We start from the raw sequence: 21,568 nt of genomic DNA, 5'->3' as shown, positions 1-21,568 counted from the left end.
CAAGTTTTCTTGCTACAACAAAAATTAAATGCATACAGACAAAAAAGAAAAGAAATTATAGTTGATATAGTGGTGTTTGGAATTGAAAAATATAAATGCTTACTAGAATTTCCTGTGTTTCTCCATTTTACCAATTTTGTAAATTTGAGTATCTGATAAAATATAAATTACAAAAGAAAAATATTGTGTTTTAATCCTAGAGCATAGGTCAGTAAACTTTTCTGTAAAGGGCCAAGTAGTATTATTTGAGACTTTGTGAGCCATAAGATCCCTGTTGCAACAACTCATCACTACAGTTACAGCACAAAAGTAGCCGTAAACAATATGCAGACTGAAGGGGTGTGGCTGCATTCCAGTAAAATTTAGTTAAAAAACAGGTAATAGGGGCCGGGCGCGGTGGCTCATGCCTGTAATCCCAGCACTTTGGGGGCTGAGATGGGCGGATCACGAGGTCAGGAGATCGAGACCATCCTGGCTAACACAGTGAAACCCCGTCTCTACTAAAAACACATAAAATTAGCCAGGCATGGTGGCAGGCGCCTGTAGTCCCAGCTGCTTGGGAGGCTGAGGCAGGAGAATGGTGTGAACCCGGGAGGCGGAGCTTGCGGTGAGCCGAGAGGTGCCACTGCACTCCAGCCTGGGCAACAGAGCGAGACTCTGTCTCAAAAAAAAAAAAAAAAAAAAAAAAAAAAACAGGTAATAGGTCGATTTGTCCTAGATTATCATTTTTTAATAAAATAGATTGTGATAGTCTAAACACAGTATTTTATATATAACCATATTTTGTTCATTCATTCACCTATTGATGGGCATTTGGGTTATTTCCACACCTAAAGATTGTTTTTAATTCTTTGTTTTAGTTGCAAGAAATGCAGGATCAATGCACAGAGACTCCAAGATGTGCTGAGGAGATGTCAGACCACGTGCAAAAGTACAATTTAAAGCAACATACAAAATATCTTGAGTATTTATAAAGCAAATGAGTAGTGTAGTAGGAGAATTGTATCAGTTAAGATAATAAGTATGTCTATGTGAAGCCAAGGAAAAATTTCAGCTTTAAGCTATTTTGAAATGCATAAATTTTCTACATTATTTTTAATTTTACACATCATCCACAAAACAAAGGTAGAAAAATAACAGTTTCTCAATTTTCAACTTTTCAGATGTCTCAGAATTTATATAATTATTCCTTCAGATGTTTGTTCAGAATTTATATGATTTAAAAAAAATTATGTCTGAGAGTAATTATTTTAAAATATATATTTTAGGCTTAAAATAGAAAATGCCATGTTAAAAATTAGAATGAAAAAGCGAGTGGACAAAATTGAGCAGCTTCAGAAAATTTTGGTAAGTTCAAGTTCAATAAGTCAATCTCTTATTTTCTGTCACACTGAAAAGAAATTTTATTTTTCTAGAATATCCCTTGTCCAAAATGTTTGGGAGGACCAAAAGTGGATTTTTTCAGATTTTGGAATATTTGTATACACCTAATGAAATAAATACCTTAGGGATGGTACCCAAGAGTAAACGTGAAATACATTTATGTTTCATATATACCTTATGCAGATAGCCTGAAGATAATTCTACATAATGTTTTACTTTTTTTTTTTTTTTTTTGCCTGGGGTAGGGGGGTGCAGTGGGGCACAGAGTCTTGATCTGTCGCCCAGACTGGAGTGAAGTGGTATAATCTCAGCTCACTGCAACCTCTGCCTCCCAGGTTCAAGCAATCCTCCTGCCCCAGCCTCCCAAGTAGCTGGGACTACAGGTGCGTGCAGCCACACCAGGCTAATTTTTGTATTTTCAGTAGAGACGGTTTCACCATGTTGGCCAGGCTGGTCTTGAACTCCTGACCTCAGGTGATCCACTTGCCTCAGCCTCCCAAAGTGCTGGGGTTACAGGCGTGAGTCATCACATCTGGCCTGTACAATGTTTTACAAAAATGTTTTGCATGTAACAAAGTTTTAACTGTGTTTCCACCACAGCCTGTCACATGAGGTCAGGTGTGGACCTTTCCAGTTGTGGTATCATGCGTGTGCTCAAGAAGTTTCAAATTGTACAGCATTTTGGATTTCAGATTTTCAAGTTAGTGTTGATCAACCCTCCTTGACATACAATAGGGCTACATGATAATGTCTCTTGTTTAACTTAAACATTATTAATAATATTTGACTATTTCAGATGCAGCAGGTGTACAAGGAAACATAACTGCAGAAGTAGATGAAGGTATGTTGCCATAAATTATGAATTAAATTTAAATCATGGATTTCTGAAATAAATATAAATAGTGAATGGGTTGCTTGGTTAACAAATACCACGTTAAATACTTTTTCTTATACACATTACTGAAAGATGTGAAAACATAAACATTCATAATGAAAAGTATACTTATGCCTCATTAGTTTATCATCTTCCATAGCTTTAAAAAAAAGTCTTAAAAAGTCTGTGTGTATCCCTTTTTTTTCTGGCTCTACACTTGTTCCATCTCTATGGAACTGTCAGCTGGCACACTGAAACTGTTCTCAGAAAACAAAGGCATCATCAACTTCTCAAGGTTGTGGTAGTGATTTAAGGCCAAGAGATGCTAGACTCATGTATCAAGCAATTACAGTTCATAAGCAGTCACTTGACCAGTCATATTTTAAGAGAGAGAGAGAGAGAGAGAGAGAGTGTGTGTGTGTGTGTGTGTGTGTGTGTGTATGTGTGTTTTATGTATACTTGGTTTCTGGACTCTGTTCTGTTCTATTGATCTCTTTATCTTTATGCCAGAATCACACTGTTAAGATTTTTGTAGCTTTGTAATAATTCTTCAAACTGGGTTGTATTTTTCCTCTAAATTTATTCTTTTGTTTTTTTCAGAGTTACTGCACATTTCTGTGTCATCTACATGCCATGAAAGTCTTAAAATCAATTGTCAATTTCTACAAAATACCTGCTTGGATTTGAACTGTGATTGCATTATGTCATGAGAAAGAATGAACATCTTAACTATGATGAGTCTCTCAACCTGTGAATAAGGTATTTTCTTAGATCTTTGATTTTTCTCAACAATGCTTTTTAGTTAACATTGTACAGATATTTTGCATAGTGGCAGATATATTCCCAAGAATTTTATATTTTAATGCTATTATAAAGTATTATTTTTTAAATTTCAATTCCTAGCAGTTTATTTCTAACATATAGAATTACAATTGATTTTTATATGTTGATCATGTATCCTGTAATGTGGCAAAACTCATTGGTGCCAGTAACGTTGTAATTGGTTTCACTTGGTTTTCCACATAGATGATTATGTCTGTGAATAAAGATAGTTTTACCTATTTCTTTTCAGTCTAGATGCCTTTTGTTTTCCTCCATTTCTTCCTTCCTTCTTTCTTCCTTTTTTTCTTCCTTCCTTTCTTCCTTCTCCCAACTCCCTTTTAAAAAGTGATTACAGTGGCTCGAATTTGCAGTACAGTGTTGAATAGAAGTGGTAACAGCTGACACATGCCTTCTCGATCTTAGGGGAAAGCATTCAGTCTTTCATCATTACATAGAATGTTAGCATTAGGTATTTTAAAGATGCACTTTGACATCTCGAGGAAATTCTCTTGTATCTCCAGTTTGCTGAGATTATTTTTTTAATGAAAAATGTTCAATTTTCTCAAATGCTTTTTCTGCATCTAATACATAATCATATGGTTTTTATGTTGTTAATATAATTATAAGATTAATTGATTTGGGGGAGAAGGTTAAGTTGATATTTAATTTAAAATAATTTTTAAATGTAGTTTTTTCTTGAATTTTTTAGTTTAAATCTTGTATTCTGTTTAAAATGCTCTAAACTTTGTCAATTCTTTTTTAAAGTTCTGGTGAAATATACATAACATAAAATTTAGCATTTTAACAATTTTTAACTCTGTAGTTCAGCAGCATTAAGTACATTCACAATGTCATACAACAATCACTACTATCCATTTCTAGAATTTTTTCATCATCCCTAATAGAAACTCTGTACCCATTAAATATCTTCCCATAATCCTTCTCTTCATCCCTAGTAACCTGTATTCTACTTTCTGTCTCTATGAATTTACCTATGCCAGGTATATTATATAAGTGAAATCATAAAACATTGGCTTTTTGTGTCTGGGTTATTTCACTTAGCATAATGTTTTCAAGGCTCATCTGTATCGTACAGCATGTATCAGTAGTTTATTTCCTCTTATTTGCAATTAATTTTCTATTGCAGAGAAATACTACATTTTATTTAACAGTTGATGGACATTTGTATTGTTTCCAGGTTTTAACTATTATGAATAATGTACTGTGGACACATACGTGGACATATGTTCCTCTTGGGTAAATACTCAAGTGGGAATCGAGGTCAAATGGTAACTGTGTTTAATCTCAAGGAACTGTCAGGCTGTTATTCAACACAGCTGTACAATTTTACATTTCCACCAGCAGTGTATGAGGGTTCCAATTTCTCCACATCTTTTCCAGTATTTATTTTTTATCTTTTTTATTATAGGCATTCTAGTGGTGTGAAGTGGTACCTCATTGTGGTTTTGATTTGCCTTTCCCTTTGATGTTGGGAAAGGCACCCTTTCATGTGGTTACTGGCCATTGTCTATGTTCTTAGATGAAAAACCTGGTCATTATCCTTTGACCATGTTTTAATTGATTGCCTTTTTGTTGTTGATTTGTAAGAGTTCTTTATATATTCTGAACAAGAATGTATTTTTTTACACTTTTTTCATAAACTTTGTTCTAAATCTTGTATTCTTTATTGTTTCTGTGTTTTAAAATTTTGTTTTATCAGCCTTTCTCAAGAATTTACCATATATATTAGTATCATATTTCTGTATTCCAATCTTGTTTTCATGATTTGCTTCCTTGCCCCAAAGAAAAAAATATATTCTCATTACCCAAATAATTTCCCACTTTACTCACACCCACTATTTTTCTATAATCCACATTCTCTCCTGGGGCAAAAGATTGGGAAGATTTATCTTACCGAGGGAACCTCCTTTATATTGTTCAGGAATAGCTTTAATGAATTTTACATACTTGGAGACATCAGGAGAAAGCATGTATGTCACTGCTTTCCTCAGGAGCACTGGCTCACATGCCTTGAAAGGTTTTAGTAGACCTTCAATAAATGGCGTAAGATACTAACAGCTGCCATGTCATTAAGCATCACATTTACTTATCAAGAAGAAAATAAATTTAGAATTTACCTGTCAAAATCTACTACAAAGATGGCACGTATTTGATTAAAACTGCAGTGTTTGTCCCTGTTGACATAACTATAGACCCTGCCTTTCTCATTTGTTTTCCTTTTTTTTTTTATTATTATACTTTAGGTTTTAGGGTACATGTGCACAACGTGCAGGTTTGTTACATATGTATACATGCGCCATGTTGGTGTGCTGCACCTATTTACTCGTCATTTACATTAGGTATATCTCCTAATGCTATCCCTCCCCCACCCCCCCACCCCACAACAGGTCCCAGTGTGTGATGTTCCCCTTCCTGTGTCCAAGTGTTCTCATTGTTCAATTCCCACCTATGAGTGAGAACATGCAGTGTTTGGTTTTTTGCCCTTGCGATAGTTTGCTGAGAATGATGGTTTCCAGCTTCATCCATGTCCCTACAAAGGACATGAACTCATCATTTTTTATGGCTGCATGGTATTCCATGGTGTATATGTGCCACATTTTCTTAATCCATTCTATCATTGATGGACATTTGGGTTGGATCCAAGTCTTTGCTATTGTGAATAGTGCCGCAATAAACATACATATGCATATGTCTTTATAGCAGCATGATTTATAATCCTTTGGGTATATACCCAGTAATGGGATGGCTGGGTCAAATGGTATTTCTAGTTCTAGATCCCCGGGGAATCGCCACACTGACTTCCACGATGGTTGAACTAGTTTAAAGTCCCACCAACAGTGTAAAAGTTTTCCTATTTCTCCACATCCTCTCCAGCACCTGTTGTTTCCTGACTTTTTAATGATGGCCATTCTAACTGGTGTGAGATGGTATCTCATTGTGGTTTTGATTTGCATTTCTCTGATGGCCAGTGATGATGAGCATTTTTTCATGTGTTTTTTGGCTGCATAAATGTCTTCTTTTGAGAAGTGTCTGTTCATATCCTTTGCCCACTTTTTGATGGGGTTGTTTTTTTTTCTTGTAAATTTGTTTGAGTTCTTTGTAGATTCTGGATATTAGCCCTTTGTCAAATAAGTAGATTGCAAAAATTTTCTCCCATTCTGTAGGTTGCCTGTTCACTCTGATGGTGGTTTCTTTTGCTGTGCAGAAGCTCTTTAGTTTAATTAGATCCCATTTGTCAATTTTGGCTTTTGTTGCCATTGCTTTTGGTGTTTTAGACATGAAGTCCTTGCCCATGCCTATGTCCTGAATGGTATTGCCTAGGTTTTCTTCTAGGGTTTTTATGGTTTTAGGTCTAACATTTAAGTCTTTAATCCATCTTGAATTAATTTTTGTATAAGGTGTAAGGAAGGGATCCAGTTTCAGCTTTCTACATATGGCTAGCCAGTTTTCCCAGCACCATTTATTACATAGGGAATCCTTTCCCCATTGCTTGTTTTTGTCAGGTTTCTCAAAGGTCAGATGGTTGTAGATATGCGGCATTATTTCTGAGGGCTCTGTTCTGTTCCATTGGTCTATATCTCTGTTTTGGTACCAGTACCATGCTGTTTTGGTTACTGTAGCCTTGTAGTATAGTTTGAAGTCAGGTGGCGTGATGCCTGCAACTTTGTTCTTTTGGCTTAGGATTGATTTGGCAATGCGGGCTCTTTTTTGGTTCCATATGAACTTTAAGGTAGTTTTTTCCAATTCTGTGAAGAAAGTCATTGGTAGCTTGATGGGGATGGCATTGAATCTATAAATTACCTTGGGCAGTATGGCCATTTTCACAATATTGATTCTTCCTACCCATGAGCATGGAATGTTCTTCCATTTGTTTGTATCCTCTTTTATTTCATTGAGCAGTGTTTGTAGTTCTCCTTGAAGAGGTCCTTCACATCCCTTGTAAGTTGGATTCCTAGATATTTTATTCTCTTTGAAGCAATTGTGAATGGGAGTTCACTCATGATTTGGCTCTCTGTTTGTCTGTTATTGGTGTATAAGAATGCTTGTGATTTTTGCACATTGATTTTGTATCCTGAGACTTTGCTGAAGTTGCTTATCAGCTTAAGGAGATTTTGGGCTGAGACGATGGGGTTTTCTAGATATACAATCATGTCATTTGCAAACAGGGACAATTTGACTTCCCCTTTCCTAATTGAATGCACTTTATTTCCTTCTCCTGCCTGATTGCCCTGGCCAGAACTTCCAACACTATGTTGAATAGGAGTGGTGAGAGAGGGCATCCGTGTCTTGTGCCAGTTTTCAAAGGGAATGCTTCCAGTTTTTGCCCATTCAGTATGATATTGGCTGTGGGTTTGTCATAGATAGCTCTTATTATTTTGAGATATGTCCCATCAATACCTAATTTATTGAGAGTTTTTAGCATGAAGTGTTGTTGAATTTTGTCAAAGGCCTTTTCTGCATCTATTGAGATAATCATGTGGTTTTTGTCTTTGGCTCTGTTTATATGCTGGATTATGTTTATTGATTTTCATATGTTGAACCAGCCTTGCATCCCAGGGATGAAGCCCACTTGATCATGGTGGATAAGCTTTTTGATGTGCTGCTGGATTCGGTTTGCCAGTATTTTATTGAGGATTTTTGCATCAATGTTCATCAAGAATATTGGTCTAAAATTCTCTTTTTTTGTTGTGTGTCTGCCAGGCTTTGGTATCAGGATGATGCTGGCCTCATAAAATGAGTTAGTGAGGATTCCCTCTTTTTCTATTGATTGGAATAGTTTCAGAAGGAATGGTACCAGCTCCTCCTTGTACCTGTGGTAGAATTTGGCTGTGAATCCGTCTGGTCCTGGACTTTTTTTGGTTTGTAAGCTATTAATTATTTTCTCAATTTCAGAGCCTGTTATTGGTTTGTTCAGAGATTCAACTTCTTCCTGGTTTAATCTTGGGAGAGTGTATGTGTTGAGGAATTTATCCATTTCTTCTAGATTTTCTAGTTTATTTGCATAGAGGTGTTTATAGTATTCTCTGATGGTAGTTTGTATTTCTGTGCGATCGGTGGTGATATCCCCTTTGTCATTTTTTATTGCGTCTATTTGATTCTTCTCTCTTTTCTTCTTTATTAGTCTTGCTAGTGGTCTATCAATTTTGTTGATCTTTTCAAAAAACCAGCCCCTGGCTTCATTGATTTATTGAAGAGTTTTTGTGTCTCTATCTCCTTCAGTTCTGCTCTGATCTTCGTTATTTCTTGCCTTCTGCTAGCTTTTGAATGTGTTTGTTCTTGCTTCTCTAGTTCTTTTAATTGTGATGTTAGGGTGTCAATTTTAGATCTTTCCTGCTTTCTCTTGTGGGCATTTAGTGCTATAAATTTCCCTCTACAGACTGCTTTGAATGTGTCCCAGAGATTCTGGTATGTTGTGTCTTTGTTCTCATTGGTTTCAAAGAACATCTTTATTTCTGTCTTCATTTTGTTATGTACCCAGTAGTCATTCAGGAGCAGGTTCTTCCGTTTCCATGTAGTTGAGCGGTTTTGGGTGAGTTTCTTAATCTTGAGTTCTAATTTGATTGCACTGTGGTCTGAGAGACAGTTTGTTATAATTTCTGTTCTTTTACATTTGCTGAGGAGTGTTTTACTTCCAACTATGTGGTCAATTTTGGAATAGGTGTGGTGTGGTGCTGAAAAGAATGTCTATTCTGTTGATTTGGGGTGGAGAGTTCTGTAGATGTCTATTAGGTCCACTTGGTGCATAGCTGAGTTCAATTCCTGGGTATCCTTGTTAACTTTCTGTCTCATTGATCTGTCTAATGTTGACAATGGGGTGTTAAAGTCTCCCATTATTATTGTGTGGGAGTCTAAGTCTCTTTGTAGGTCACTAAGGACTTGCTTTATGAATCTGGGTGCTCCTGTATTGGGTGCATATATATTTAGGATAGTTAGTTCTTCTTGTTGAATTGATCCCTTTACCATTATGTAATGGCCTTGTTTGTCTCTTTTGATCTTTGTTGGTTTAAAGTCTGTTTTATCAGAGACTAGGATTGCAACCCCTGCCTTTTTTTGTTTTCCATTTGCTTTGTAGATCTTCCTCCATCCCTTTATTTTGAGCCTATGTGTGTCTCTGCACGTGAGATGGTTTTCCTGAATACAGCACACTGATGGGTCTTGACTCTTTATCCAGTTTGCCAGTCTGTGCCTTTTAATTGGAGCATTTAGCCCATTTACATTTAAGGTTAGTATTGTTATGTGTGAATTTGATCCTGTCATTATGATGTTAGCTGGTTATTTTGCTCGTTAGTTGATGCAGTTTCTTCCTAGCCTTGATCGTCTTTACAATTTGGCATGTTTTTGCAGTGGCTGGTACTGGTTGTTCCTTTCCATGTTTATTGCTTCCTTCAGGAGCTCTTTTAGGGCAAGCCTGGGGATGACAAAAATCTCTCAGCATTTGCTTGTCTGTAAAAGATTTTATTTCTCCTTCACTTATGAAGCTTAATTCGGCTGGATATGAAATTCTGGGTTGAAAATTCTTTTCTTTAAGAATGTTAAAGCTGGGCACAGTGGCTCATGCCTGTAATCCCAGCACTTTGGGAGGCTGAGGCGGGGGGATCACGAGGTCAGGAGATCAACACCATCCTGGCTAACATGGTGAAACCCTGTCTCTACTAAAAATACAAAAAAAATGAGCCAGACCTGGTGGCGGGCACCTGTAGTCCCAGCTACTTGGGAGGCTGACCTAGGAGAATGGTGTGAACCTGGGAGGCGGAGCTTGCAGTGAGCTGAGACTGCGCCATTGTACTCCAGCCTGGGTGACAGAGCAAGACTCCGTCTCAAAAAAAAAAAAAGAATGTTGAATATTGGCCCCCACTCTCTTCTGGCTTGTAGAGTTTCTGCTGAGAGATCAGCTGTTAGTCTGATGGGCTTCCCTTTTTGGGTAATCCGACCTTTCTCTCTGGCTGCCCTTAACATTTTTTCCTTCATTTCACCTTTGGTGAATCTGACAATTATGTTTCTTGGAGTTGCTCTTCTCGAGGAGTCTCTTTGTGGCGTTCTCTGTATTTCCTGAATTTGAATGTTGGCCTGCCTTGCTAGATTGGGGAAGTTCTCCTGGATAATATCCTGCAGAGTGTTTTCCAACTTGGTTCCATTCTCCCCGTCACTTTGAGGTACTCCAACTAGACGTAGATTTGGTCTTTTCACATAGTCCCATATTTCTTGGAGGCTTTGTTTGTTTCTTTTTATTCTTTTTTTTCTAAACTTCTCTTAACGCTTCATTTCATTCATTTCATCTTCCATCGCTGATAACCCTTTCTTCCAGTTGATCTCATCGGTTACTGAGGCTTGTGCATTCGTCACGTAGCTCTCGTGCCTTGGTTTTCAGCTCCATCAGGTTTTTTAAGGACTTCTCTGCATTGGTTATTCTAGTTATCCATTTGTCTAATTTTTTTTTCGAAGATTTAACTTCTTTGCCATTGGTTCGAACTTCGTCCTTTAGCTCGGAGTAGTTTGATCTTCTGAAGCCTTCCTCTCTCAACTTGTCAAAGTCATTCTGTGTCCGGCTTTGTTCCATTGCTGGTGAGGAGCTGCGTTCCTTTGGAGGAGGAGAGGCGCTCTGATTTTTAGAGTTTCCGTTTTTTCTGCTCTGTTTTTTCCCCATCTTTGTGGTTTTATCTACCTTTGGTCTTTGATGATGGTGACGTACACATGGGTTTTTGGTGTGGATGTCCTTTCTGTTTGTTAGTTTTCCTTCTAACAGTCAGGACCCTCAGCTGCAGGTCTGTTGGAGTTTACTGGAGGTCCACTCCAGACCCTGTTTGCCTGGGTATCAGTAATGGTGGCTGCACAACAGCGGATATTGGTGAACCGCAAATGCTGCCTGATCATTCCTGTGGAAGTTTTGTCTCAGAGGAGTACCCGCCCGTGTGAGGTGTCAGTCCGCCCCTACTGAGGGGTGCCTCCCAGTTAGACTACTCGGGGGTCAGGGACCCACTTGAGGAGGCAGTCTGCCCGTTCTCAGATCTCAAATCTCAAGCTGCGTGCTGGGAGAACCACTACTCTCTTCAAAGCTGTCAGACAGGGACATTTAAGACTACAGAGGTTATTGCTGTCTTTTGTTTGTCTGTGCCCTGCCCCCAGAGGTGGAGCCTACAGAGGCAGGCAGGCCTCCTTGAGCTGTGGTGGGCTCCACTCAGTTCGAGCTTCCCGGCTGCTTTGTTTACCTACTCAAGACTGAGCAATGGTGGGCACCCCTCCCCTAGTCTCCCTGCCACCTTGTAGTTTGATCTCAGACTGCTGTGCTAGCAATGAGCAAGGCTCCGTGGGCACAGGACCCTCCGAGCCAGGTGTGGGATATAATCTCCTGGTGTGCCGTTTGTTAAGCCCATTGGAAGAGTGCAGTATTAGGGCAGGAGTGACCCGATTTTCAAGGTGCTGTCTGTCACCCCCTTTCTTTGACTAGGAAAGGGAATTCCCTGACCCCTTGCACTTCCCCGGTGAGGTGATGCCTCACCCTGCTTCGGTTCACCCACGATGCACTGCATCCACTGTCCTGCACCCACTTTCCGGCACTACCTCGTGAGATGAACCTGGTACCTCAGTTGGAAATGCAGAAATCACCCATCTTCTGCGTCGCTCACAGTGGGCGCTGTAGACTCTGTGAAATTCTTGTATTGTGTTACTCAACTCCGTCAGGCCTCTTAGGGTTTTGTTTTTTTTTTCTATGGTGGCTATTTCATCCTTCAGCTCCTGTATTATTCTATTGTGATTCTCGGTTTGCTTGCATTAGGTTTTGCCATCTTCCTGAATCTCAGCGGTCCTCATTCCTGCCCATAGTCTGAATTCTATTTCTATCACATCAGCCAGCTCAGTCTGGTTAAGAACTCTTCTTGGAGAACTGTTGTGGTTATTTGGAGGACGTATGACACTCTGGCCATTTGAGTTACCAGAGTTCTTGCATTGGTTCTTTCTCATCTCTGCATGTGGGTGTTCTTTAACTTCAGTGTAGTCTGAGTATAGTCAATAGACTTCTTTTCTGGATGTTTTCACAGAACTGACACTTTATTCGGGTCTTGATTTGAAGCTGACTTCTTGTCTTTGGTTTCAGAGGGGAGTATGTTAGCAAGGTATTTTTGGTGTTGAGGTTTTGGGGTGTGATCCAGTAGGTGGCGCTTAGGAATACTGGTCAGTTGGTAAACTCTTGCTCGCTTGTGCGGCCCCCCCATTTTTAACCACACTTGCAGCCGTGTTCCTTCCCAGTACTCTGAAAGTTGGGTTCCTCTCCCCCTTGAGTGCTGGCTGTAGATTGTGGCTTGGCACTCCTGGGCTGCCCACTGCAGCTCTGGGGCGATCTCAGTGTTTATGTTCCTTCCCCAACTTGGAGGCACAGAGAAAGGGACCTTAGCAGTGGTTGTGGCCAAGGGTCTTTTGCGTGTCTCCTGGGGGCTCCACCCAGAGAGATGCAGGTCAGCATTCAGTCAGTGCAATCAGCCCAGGATGGAGGGTCTGTGCTGTGGGCCCAAGCCGGGGGTTCCCTGTCTGGTAGTGAGCAGAGGGGAGCGTGTGGATGTGGGGCCCATGGGAGATTGACTGGCCTCCTCTCCTTGGGTCAACTGCAGCTTATTGGACGTGTGGATCAAGGACATAGGGTCTTTGCTCCTTCGTAGCAAGGGCAGTTCCACTGCAGAGGCAGAGGCAGAGAGGCTTTCGGTTGCCCCTGCAGGCTGTGTCAAGGGAGTTGCTGAGCTGCCACTGGCTCCATAGGTATGGCGAGGGGTGGCTAGAGGCCCAGGCCTGAAGGACTTGCCAGATGAGGAGTTTCGGGACTGGACATCCATGTAACAGTGTGGCAACTTTTCTGTAGGGCTGCTGCAGTGTGCTGGGGGCCTGCTCCAGTCCCTAGTCACCTTGGATTTTTCAGCACCTGGAGGTATGAAGGTTGCAAAACAGCAAAGATGGTGGCCTGCCCCTCCCACTGGGAGCTCTGTCCCAGGGAGGTATGGAGCTGTTGACAGCCTGAATGCATCTGTAGGAGGTAGCTGGAGAGACCTCGGTTGACAGGTCCCGCTGAGTGAGGAGAAGCAGTATTGGGGCCACTTTTCTTTTTTCCTTTTTTTTGAGACAGAGTCTCACTCTGCCACCCAGGCTGGAGTGCAGTGGCACAATCTGGGCTCACTGTAACCTCTGCCTGCTGGGTTCAAGCAATTCTCCTGCCTCAGCCTCCCGAGTAGCTGGGACCACAGGTGCACGCCACCACGCCTGGCTGACTTTTTGTACTTTTAGTCAAGAGGCCATTTCACCATGCTGGCCAGGCTGATCTCCAACTCCTGACCTCATGATCTGCCCACCTCAGCCTCCCAAAGTGCTGGGATTACAGGCGTAAGCAATTGTGCCTGTTTTTAGAAAACAGCACTACGTTTTTTTCAAAAACCAGTCTGTGCATCGTTCTGTTGAGCAGCTGTGTTGTGCTGTGCTATGCTGCGCTGTGCTGGGGGTCTGCTTCCATCCCCGATCTCCTTGTTCACTCCTGAGCCCGAAGGCTGGAAGGGCTAAGTTGCCCAAATAGAAGAGATGGTGGCCTACTGCACTCCCTGAGAGCTCCATCTCAAGGAGGCTGGGGACTTCTGTCAGCCAGAGAACACTGGCAAGGGTGGCTGGACACCCCAGTTGAAAGCTCCCACCCAGTGAAGAGGAACGGGATCAGGGACCCACTTGAAAAAGCAGTCTGGCCACATTTTCATAGAGCAGCCCCCAGTTGGCCCTTTTAAGCGGGTCCCTGATCCCGGTGTTTTCCACCTGACAGAGATCTGAAACCTCCCCAGGATGAACCTCCAAGAAGGAGAGGCGGGCCACCATCTTTGCTGTTGGGGCAACTTAGCCATTGCATCCTGCAGGCTTTAGAGGGTTCAAGCCGATCGGGGGTGGCAACGCCAGCCTAGCCCAGCCACACGCCATCCTCACTGAGCGGGACCTCCTAACTGGATCCTCCAGGCACTCTTGCCAGTGCTCTCCAGCTGACAGAGGTTTGAGGCCTCCGGGCGATGGAGCTCCTAGCGGGAGGGGCAACCTGCCATCCTGCAGTTTTGGTGGCTTGGCGGATCCAGCTTTCTGGCTTGGAAGTGAACCCCATGGCGAGGAACGGGAGCGTACCCCCAGCACAGCACAGCTGCTGGATGAAAATATGGCCAGACTGCCTATTTTTTTTTAAGCATTGAGAGATGGACTGGCCTCCTCTTTTTGGGTCAACTGCAGCCTGCTGGAGGTGTGGATAAGGCAGGTAGGGTCTTTGCTGCTTCATTAGTCCAAAGGTAGCAAGGGTAGTTCCGCTGTAGAGGCAGTGGCAGAGAGGCTTTCAGTTGCTCCTGGAGGCTCTGTTCAGGGCGTTGCAGGGCTGCTACTGGCTTGGTATCTCTGGTGGGAGATTGCTGGAAGCCCAGGACCAGAGGACCAGCCTCCTGAAAAGATACAGTAACGGGCATCCACGTGACACTCTGGAGACTTTCCTGTAGGGCTGCTGCAGTATGCTGGGGGCCCAATCCTGTCCCTAGCCAGCTCAGATCTTCCAGTACCTAGAGGTAACATGAGTGAAGGCTGTGAAACAGCAAAGATGGTGGCGTGCCCCTCCCTCCAAGAGCTCTGTCCCTGGGAGGTATGGACCTGTTGGTGGCCCAAACACACCTGTAGGAGGTGGCTGGAGACCACAGCTGGGAGGCCCTGCCCAGTGAGGAGGAACAAGATCAGGGCCCCCTTTAAAAAGCAGTCTGGCCTCGTTTTTATAGACCAGCTGCGCTGTGCTAAGGGTCCGCGCTTCAGCCCCCAGTCACCTAGAACTCTCCAAAGCCCACAAGCTGGAATGGCTAAGCCACCCAAATGGCAAAGGTAGCGGCCTGCCTCTGTCTCTGGGAGCTTCATCCCAGGGAGTTTGGAAACGTCTGTTGGCCGGCAGACACTGGCAGGGGTAGTTGAAGATCCCTGCCAGGAGGTCTCACACATTGAGGAGGAACAGGATCGGCAGCCCACTTTAAAAAAGCAGTCTGGGCTGGGCGCGGTGGCTCACCCCTGTAATCCCACCACTTTGGGAGGCCGAGGCGGGTGGATCGCTTGAGATCAGGAGTTTGAGGCCAGCTGGGCAACATGGTGAGAACCCGTCTCTACTAAAACTCCAAAAATTAGCTGGGCATGCTGGCTTATGCCTGTAGTCCCAGCTACTCAAGGCTGAGGCTGGAGAATGCTGAACCAGGAAAAAAAAAAAAAAAAAAAAAAAAAAAAAAAAAAAAAAAAAAAAAAAAAAAAAAAAAAAAAAAAAAAAAGCTAAGAAATTGCTTGAATCCAGGAGGCAGAGGTTGCGGTGAGCCGAGATTGCACCATGTTTTCATAGAACAGCTGTGTCGTGCTGTGCTGTGCTGTGTTGTGCTGGGGGACCACTTCTGCGCCAGGTTGGTCTGCACACTCTGAAGGCCAAAGGCTGGAATGGCTAAGTCACCCGAATGGCAAAGATGTTGGCCTGCCTCTCCTTCTGGGAAATCCCGCTGCTCTGCTACCACCCCCGACCACATGGTCTTGGACTCTCCAAAGCTCAAAAAAATGCAATGGCTAAGCTGCCCAAACAACAAAGATGTCAGCCCATTTCTCCTTCTGGTATGTTCAGAAAGGTTTCAGATCTCTGTTGGCCAGAGAATACCACGACTGGGGACCCACTAAACAAAGTCAGTGAGGGGCTGTTTTGCAAATACATGGCCAGGCTGTTTTTTTTAAGCCCATAGAGAGGTGGGTGTGGATGGGGTCCCCCAGCACATCACAGGTACCCTGTGAAACGAGGCCAGACTGCTTTTATAAGCAGTCCCTGTTTCTGTTTCTCTTCACTGGGAGGGAGCTCTCAACTGGGGTCTTCAGCTACTCTTGCCAGTGGTCTCCAGCTAACACAGATTTGACTCCTCTCTAGGATGGGGCTCCCAGAGGGAGAGGTGGGCCATCTTTGCCATTTGGGTGGCTTAGCCATTCCAGCCTTTGGCCTTCAGAGTGTGCAGACCAACCTGCGGCAGAAGTGTTCCTCTGGCACAGCACAGCAGAGCTGTTCTACGAAAACTTGGCCAGGCTGCTTTCTTAAGCGTGTCTTGGATCCCGTTTCACTTCACTTTGTAGGACCTCCCAACCGGGGTCTCCAGCCACCTGCACCAGTGTTCCTTGGCCGACAGACATCTTAAACCTTGCTCTGAGGGACCTCCCAGAAGGAGGGGCAGGCCACATCTTTGCCATTTGGGCAACTTAGCCATTCCAGCCTTCGGCCTTCAGAGAGTGCAGGCCAACCTGGGGCAGAAGTGGTCCCCCAGCACAGCACAGCACAGCATAGCATGGCACAGCTGTTCTATGAAAACGTGGCCAGGCTGCTTTCTTAAGAGTGTCCTGGATCCTGTTTCTCCTCACTTTGTGGGACCTCCCAACCGGGGTCTCCAACCACTTCCACTGGTATTCCTTGGCTGGCAGACATCTTAAACCTCACTCTGTGGGACCTTCCAGGAGGAGGATCAGGCCGCCATCTTTGCTGTTGGGATGACTTAGCCATTTCGGCCTTCAGTCTTTGGAGAGTCTGAGGCATCTGGAGGCTGGAGCAGACCACCAGCATAGCACACTTGCTTTATGAAAATGGGGCCAGACTTTTTTGGGTGTGTGTGTGTGTGTGTGTGTGTTTTTGAGATAGAATCTCCTTCTGTTTCCCAGGCTGGAGTGCAGTGGCACAATCTTTGCTCACTGCAACCTCTGCCTCCTGGGTTCAAGCAATTCTCCAGCCTCAGCCTTTCGAGTAGCTGGGACTACAGGCATAGGCCAGCATGCCCAGCTAATTTTTGGAGTTTTAGTAGAGACGGGTTCTCACCATGTTGCCCAGCTGGCCTCAAACTCCTGATCTCAAGCGATCCACCCGCCTCGGCCTCCCAAAGTGGTGGGATTACAGGGGTGAGCCACCGCGCCCAGCCCAGACTGCTTTTTTAAAGTGGGCTGCCGATCCTGTTCCTCCTCAATGTGTGAGACCTCCTGGCAGGGATCTTCAACTACCCCTGCCAGTGTCTGCCGGCCAACAGACGTTTCCAAACTCCCTGGGATGAAGCTCCCAGAGGCAGAGGCAGGCCGCTACCTTTGCCATTTGGGTGGCTTAGCCATTCCAGCTTGTGGGCTTTGGAGAGTTCTAGGTGACTGGGGGCTGAAGCGCGGACCCTTAGCACAGCGCAGCTGGTCTATAAAAACGAGGCCAGACTGCTTTTTAAAGGGGGCCCTGATCTTGTTCCTCCTCACTGGGCAGGGCCTCCCAGCTGTGGTCTCCAGCCACCTCCTACAGGTGTGTTTGGGCCACCAACAGGTCCATACCTCCCAGGGACAGAGCTCTTGGAGGGAGGGGCACGCCACCATCTTTGCTGTTTCACAGCCTTCACTCATGTTACCTCTAGGTACTGGAAGATCTGAGCTGGCTAGGGACAGGATTGGGCCCCCAGCATACTGCAGCAGCCCTACAGGAAAGTCTCCAGAGTGTCACGTGGATGCCCGTTACTGTATCTTTTCAGGAGGCTGGTCCTCTGGTCCTGGGCTTCCAGCAATCTCCCACCAGAGATACCAAGCCAGTAGCAGCCCTGCAACGCCCTGAACAGAGCCTCCAGGAGCAACTGAAAGCCTCTCTGCCACTGCCTCTACAGCGGAACTACCCTTGCTACCTTTGGACTAATGAAGCAGCAAAGACCCTACCTGCCTTATCCACACCTCCAGCAGGCTGCAGTTGACCCAAAAAGAGGAGGCCAGTCCATCTCTCAATGCTTAAAAAAAAATAGGCAGTCTGGCCATATTTTCATCCAGCAGCTGTGCTGTGCTGGGGGTACGCTCCCGTTCCTCGCCATGGGGTTCACTTCCAAGCCAGAAAGCTGGATCCGCCAAGCCACCAAAACTGCAGGATGGCAGGTTGCCCCTCCCGCTAGGAGCTCCATCGCCCGGAGGCCTCAAACCTCTGTCAGCTGGAGAGCACTGGCAAGAGTGCCTGGAGGATCCAGTTAGGAGGTCCCGCTCAGTGAGGATGGCGTGTGGCTGGGCTAGGCTGGCGTTGCCACCCCCGATCGGCTTGAACCCTCTAAAGCCTGCAGGATGCAATGGCTAAGTTGCCCCAACAGCAAAGATGGTGGCCCGCCTCTCCTTCTTGGAGGTTCATCCTGGGGAGGTTTCAGATCTCTGTCAGGTGGAAAACACCGGGATCAGGGACCCGCTTAAAAGGGCCAACTGGGGGCTGCTCTATGAAAATGTGGCCAGACTGCTTTTTCAAGTGGGTCCCTGATCCCGTTCCTCTTCACTGGGTGGGAGCTTTCAACTGGGGTGTCCAGCCACCCTTGCCAGTGTTCTCTGGCTGACAGAAGTCCCCAGCCTCCTTGAGATGGAGCTCTCAGGGAGTGCAGTAGGCCACCATCTCTTCTATTTGGGCAACTTAGCCCTTCCAGCCTTCGGGCTCAGGAGTGAACAAGGAGATCGGGGATGGAAGCAGACCCCCAGCACAGCGCAGCATAGCACAGCACAACACAGCTGCTCAACAGAACGATGCACAGACTGGTTTTTGAAAAAAACGTAGTGCTGTTTTCTAAAAACAGGCACAATTGCTTACGCCTGTAATCCCAGCACTTTGGGAGGCTGAGGTGGGCAGATCATGAGGTCAGGAGTTGGAGATCAGCCTGGCCAGCATGGTGAAATGGCCTCTTGACTAAAAGTACAAAAAGTTAGCCAGGCGTGGTGGCGTGCACCTGTGTCCCAGCTACTCGGGAGGCTGAGGCAGGAGAATTGCTTGAACCCAGCAGGCAGAGGTTACAGTGAGCCCAGATTGTGCCACTGCACTCCAGCCTGGGTGGCAGAGTGAGACTCTGTCTCAAAAAAAAGGAAAAAAGAAAAGTGGCCCCAATACTGCTTCTCCTCACTCAGCGGGACCTGTCAACCGAGGTCTCTCCAGCTACCTCCTACAGATGCATTCAGGCTGTCAACAGCTCCATACCTCCCTGGGACAGAGCTCCCAGTGGGAGGGGCAGGCCACCATCTTTGCTGTTTTGCAACCTTCATACCTCCAGGTGCTGAAAAATCCAAGGTGACTAGGGACTGGAGCAGGCCCCCAGCACACTGCAGCAGCCCTACAGAAAAGTTGCCACACTGTTACATGGATGTCCAGTCCCGAAACTCCTCATCTGGCAAGTCCTTCAGGCCTGGGCCTCTAGCCACCCCTCGCCATACCTATGGAGCCAGTGGCAGCTCAGCAACTCCCTTGACACAGCCTGCAGGGGCAACCGAAAGCCTCTCTGCCTCTGCCTCTGCAGTGGAACTGCCCTTGCTACGAAGGAGCAAAGACCCTATGTCCTTGATCCACACGTCCAATAAGCTGCAGTTGACCCAAGGAGAGGAGGCCAGTCAATCTCCCATGGGCCCCACACCCACACGCTCCCCTCTGCTCACTACCAGACAGGGAACCCCCGGCTTGGGCCCACAGCACAGACCCTCCATCCTGGGCTGATTGCACTGACTGAATGCTGACCTGCATCTCTCTGGGTGGAGCCCCCAGGAGACACGCAAAAGACCCTTGGCCACAACCACTGCTAAGGTCCCTTTCTCTGTGCCTCCAAGTTGGGGAAGGAACATAAACACTGAGATCGCCCCAGAGCTGCAGTGGGCAGCCCAGGAGTGCCAAGCCACAATCTACAGCCAGCACTCAAGGGGGAGAGGAACCCAACTTTCAGAGTACTGGGAAGGAACACGGCTGCAAGTGTGGTTAAAAATGGGGGGGCCGCACAAGCGAGCAAGAGTTTACCAACTGACCAGTATTCCTAAGCGCCACCTACTGGATCACACCCCAAAACCTCAACACCAAAAATACCTTGCTAACATACTCCCCTCTGAAACCAAAGACAAGAAGTCAGCTTCAAATCAAGACCCGAATAAAGTGTCAGTTCTGTGAAAACATCCAGAAAAGAAGTCTATTGACTATACTCAGACTACACTGAAGTTAAAGAACACCCACATGCAGAGATGAGAAAGAACCAATGCAAGAACTCTGGTAACTCAAATGGCCAGAGTGTCATACGTCCTCCAAATAACCACAACAGTTCTCCAAGAAGAGTTCTTAACCAGACTGAGCTGGCTGATGTGATAGAAATAGAATTCAGACTATGGGCAGGAATGAGGACCGCTGAGATTCAGGAAGATGGCAAAACCTAATGCAAGCAAACCGAGAATCACAATAGAATAATACAGGAGCTGAAGGATGAAATAGCCACCATAGAAAAAAAAAAACAAAACCCTAAGAGGCCTGACAGAGTTGAGTAACACAATACAAGAATTTCACAATGCAATTACAAGTATTAACAGGAGAATAAATCTAGCTGAGAAAAGAATTTCACAGCTTGAAGTCTGGCTCTCTGAAATGAGACAGTCAGACAAAAAACTATAAAAACAACCAGAAGACCTGAACAAAACCTCTGAGAAGTATGGGACTATATAAAGAGGCCAAGTGTATGGGTCGTTGGCATCCCTGAAAGGGACGGAGAGAAAGCCAACAACTTGGAAACCCTATTTCCGCATATTGTCCATGAAAACTTCCCCAAGCTTGCTAGAGAATGAAACAAATTCAGGAAATACAGAGAACTCCTGCAAGATTTTACACAAGAATACCATCCCCAAGACATATAATCATCAGATTTTCCAAGGTCCAAATGAAAGAAAGAATGTTAAAGGCAGCAAGAGAGAAAGGGCAGGTCACCTACAAAGGGAACCCCATCAGGCTAACAGTAGACCTCTTAGCTGAAACCCTACAAGCCAGAAGAGATTGGGGGCCTATATTTGACATTCTTAAGGAAAAAAATCCTTTAAACAAGAATTTCATATCCAGCCCAAGTAAACTTCCTAAGTGAAGGAGAAATAAGATCCTTTTCAGACAAGCAAAAGTTGAGGGAGTTTGTTATCACCAGACCTGCCTTACAAGAGATCTTGAAAGGAGCACTGTGCTCGCTTCGGCAGCACATATACTAAAATTGGAACGACACAGAGAAGATTAGCATGGCCCCTGCGCAAGAATGACATGCAAATTCGTGAAGCGTTCCATATTTAAAAAAAAAAAAGAAAAAGAAAGGAGCACTAAATATAGAAAGATCACCACCAGCTAGTACAAAAATGCACTTAAATACACAGACCACTGACACTATAAAGCAAGCCAACATAACAGTTGGCTAACAACACAACATCAGAATCAAATCCACAAATATCAACACCAACTTTATATGTAAATGGGTGAAATACCCTTCACTAAAAAGGCACTGCGTGGCAAGGTGGATATAAAAGCAAGAACCAATCATATGCTGTCTTCAAGAGATGTGTCTAACACATAATGACACCCATAGGCTCAAAAGAAAGGGATGGGGGAAAATCTACCAAGCAAATGGAAAACAGAAAAAAGCAGGACTTGCAATCCTAATTTCAGACAAA

General features: G+C 44.6%; 1 long non-coding RNA gene and 1 other non-coding gene across 2 annotated transcripts in view; both read left to right on the top strand.

Moving 5' to 3' along the window:
• Positions 1 to 822: 822 nt before the first annotated feature.
• LOC115834761 overlaps positions 823 to 21,568 on the top strand; it is an 83,828-nt gene continuing 63,082 nt past the window's right edge. The window contains exons 1-4 of the long non-coding RNA XR_004029662.1: positions 823 to 931; positions 1,269 to 1,347; positions 2,180 to 2,224; positions 2,858 to 3,016. This is a non-coding gene — a long non-coding RNA (uncharacterized LOC115834761). The remainder of the gene's footprint in view (positions 932 to 1,268; positions 1,348 to 2,179; positions 2,225 to 2,857; positions 3,017 to 21,568) is intronic.
• Positions 21,088 to 21,194, top strand: LOC115834853. The gene has a single exon (XR_004029854.1). It is a non-coding gene; the product is annotated as a U6 spliceosomal RNA (small nuclear RNA).

Source organism: Nomascus leucogenys, chromosome 4 (genome assembly GCF_006542625.1).
Source record: "Nomascus leucogenys isolate Asia chromosome 4, Asia_NLE_v1, whole genome shotgun sequence".
Classification (NCBI taxonomy): domain Eukaryota; kingdom Metazoa; phylum Chordata; class Mammalia; order Primates; family Hylobatidae; genus Nomascus; species Nomascus leucogenys.
Note: the sequence above shows the minus strand (reverse complement) of the source record. Positions and strands in the feature narration are given on the sequence as shown.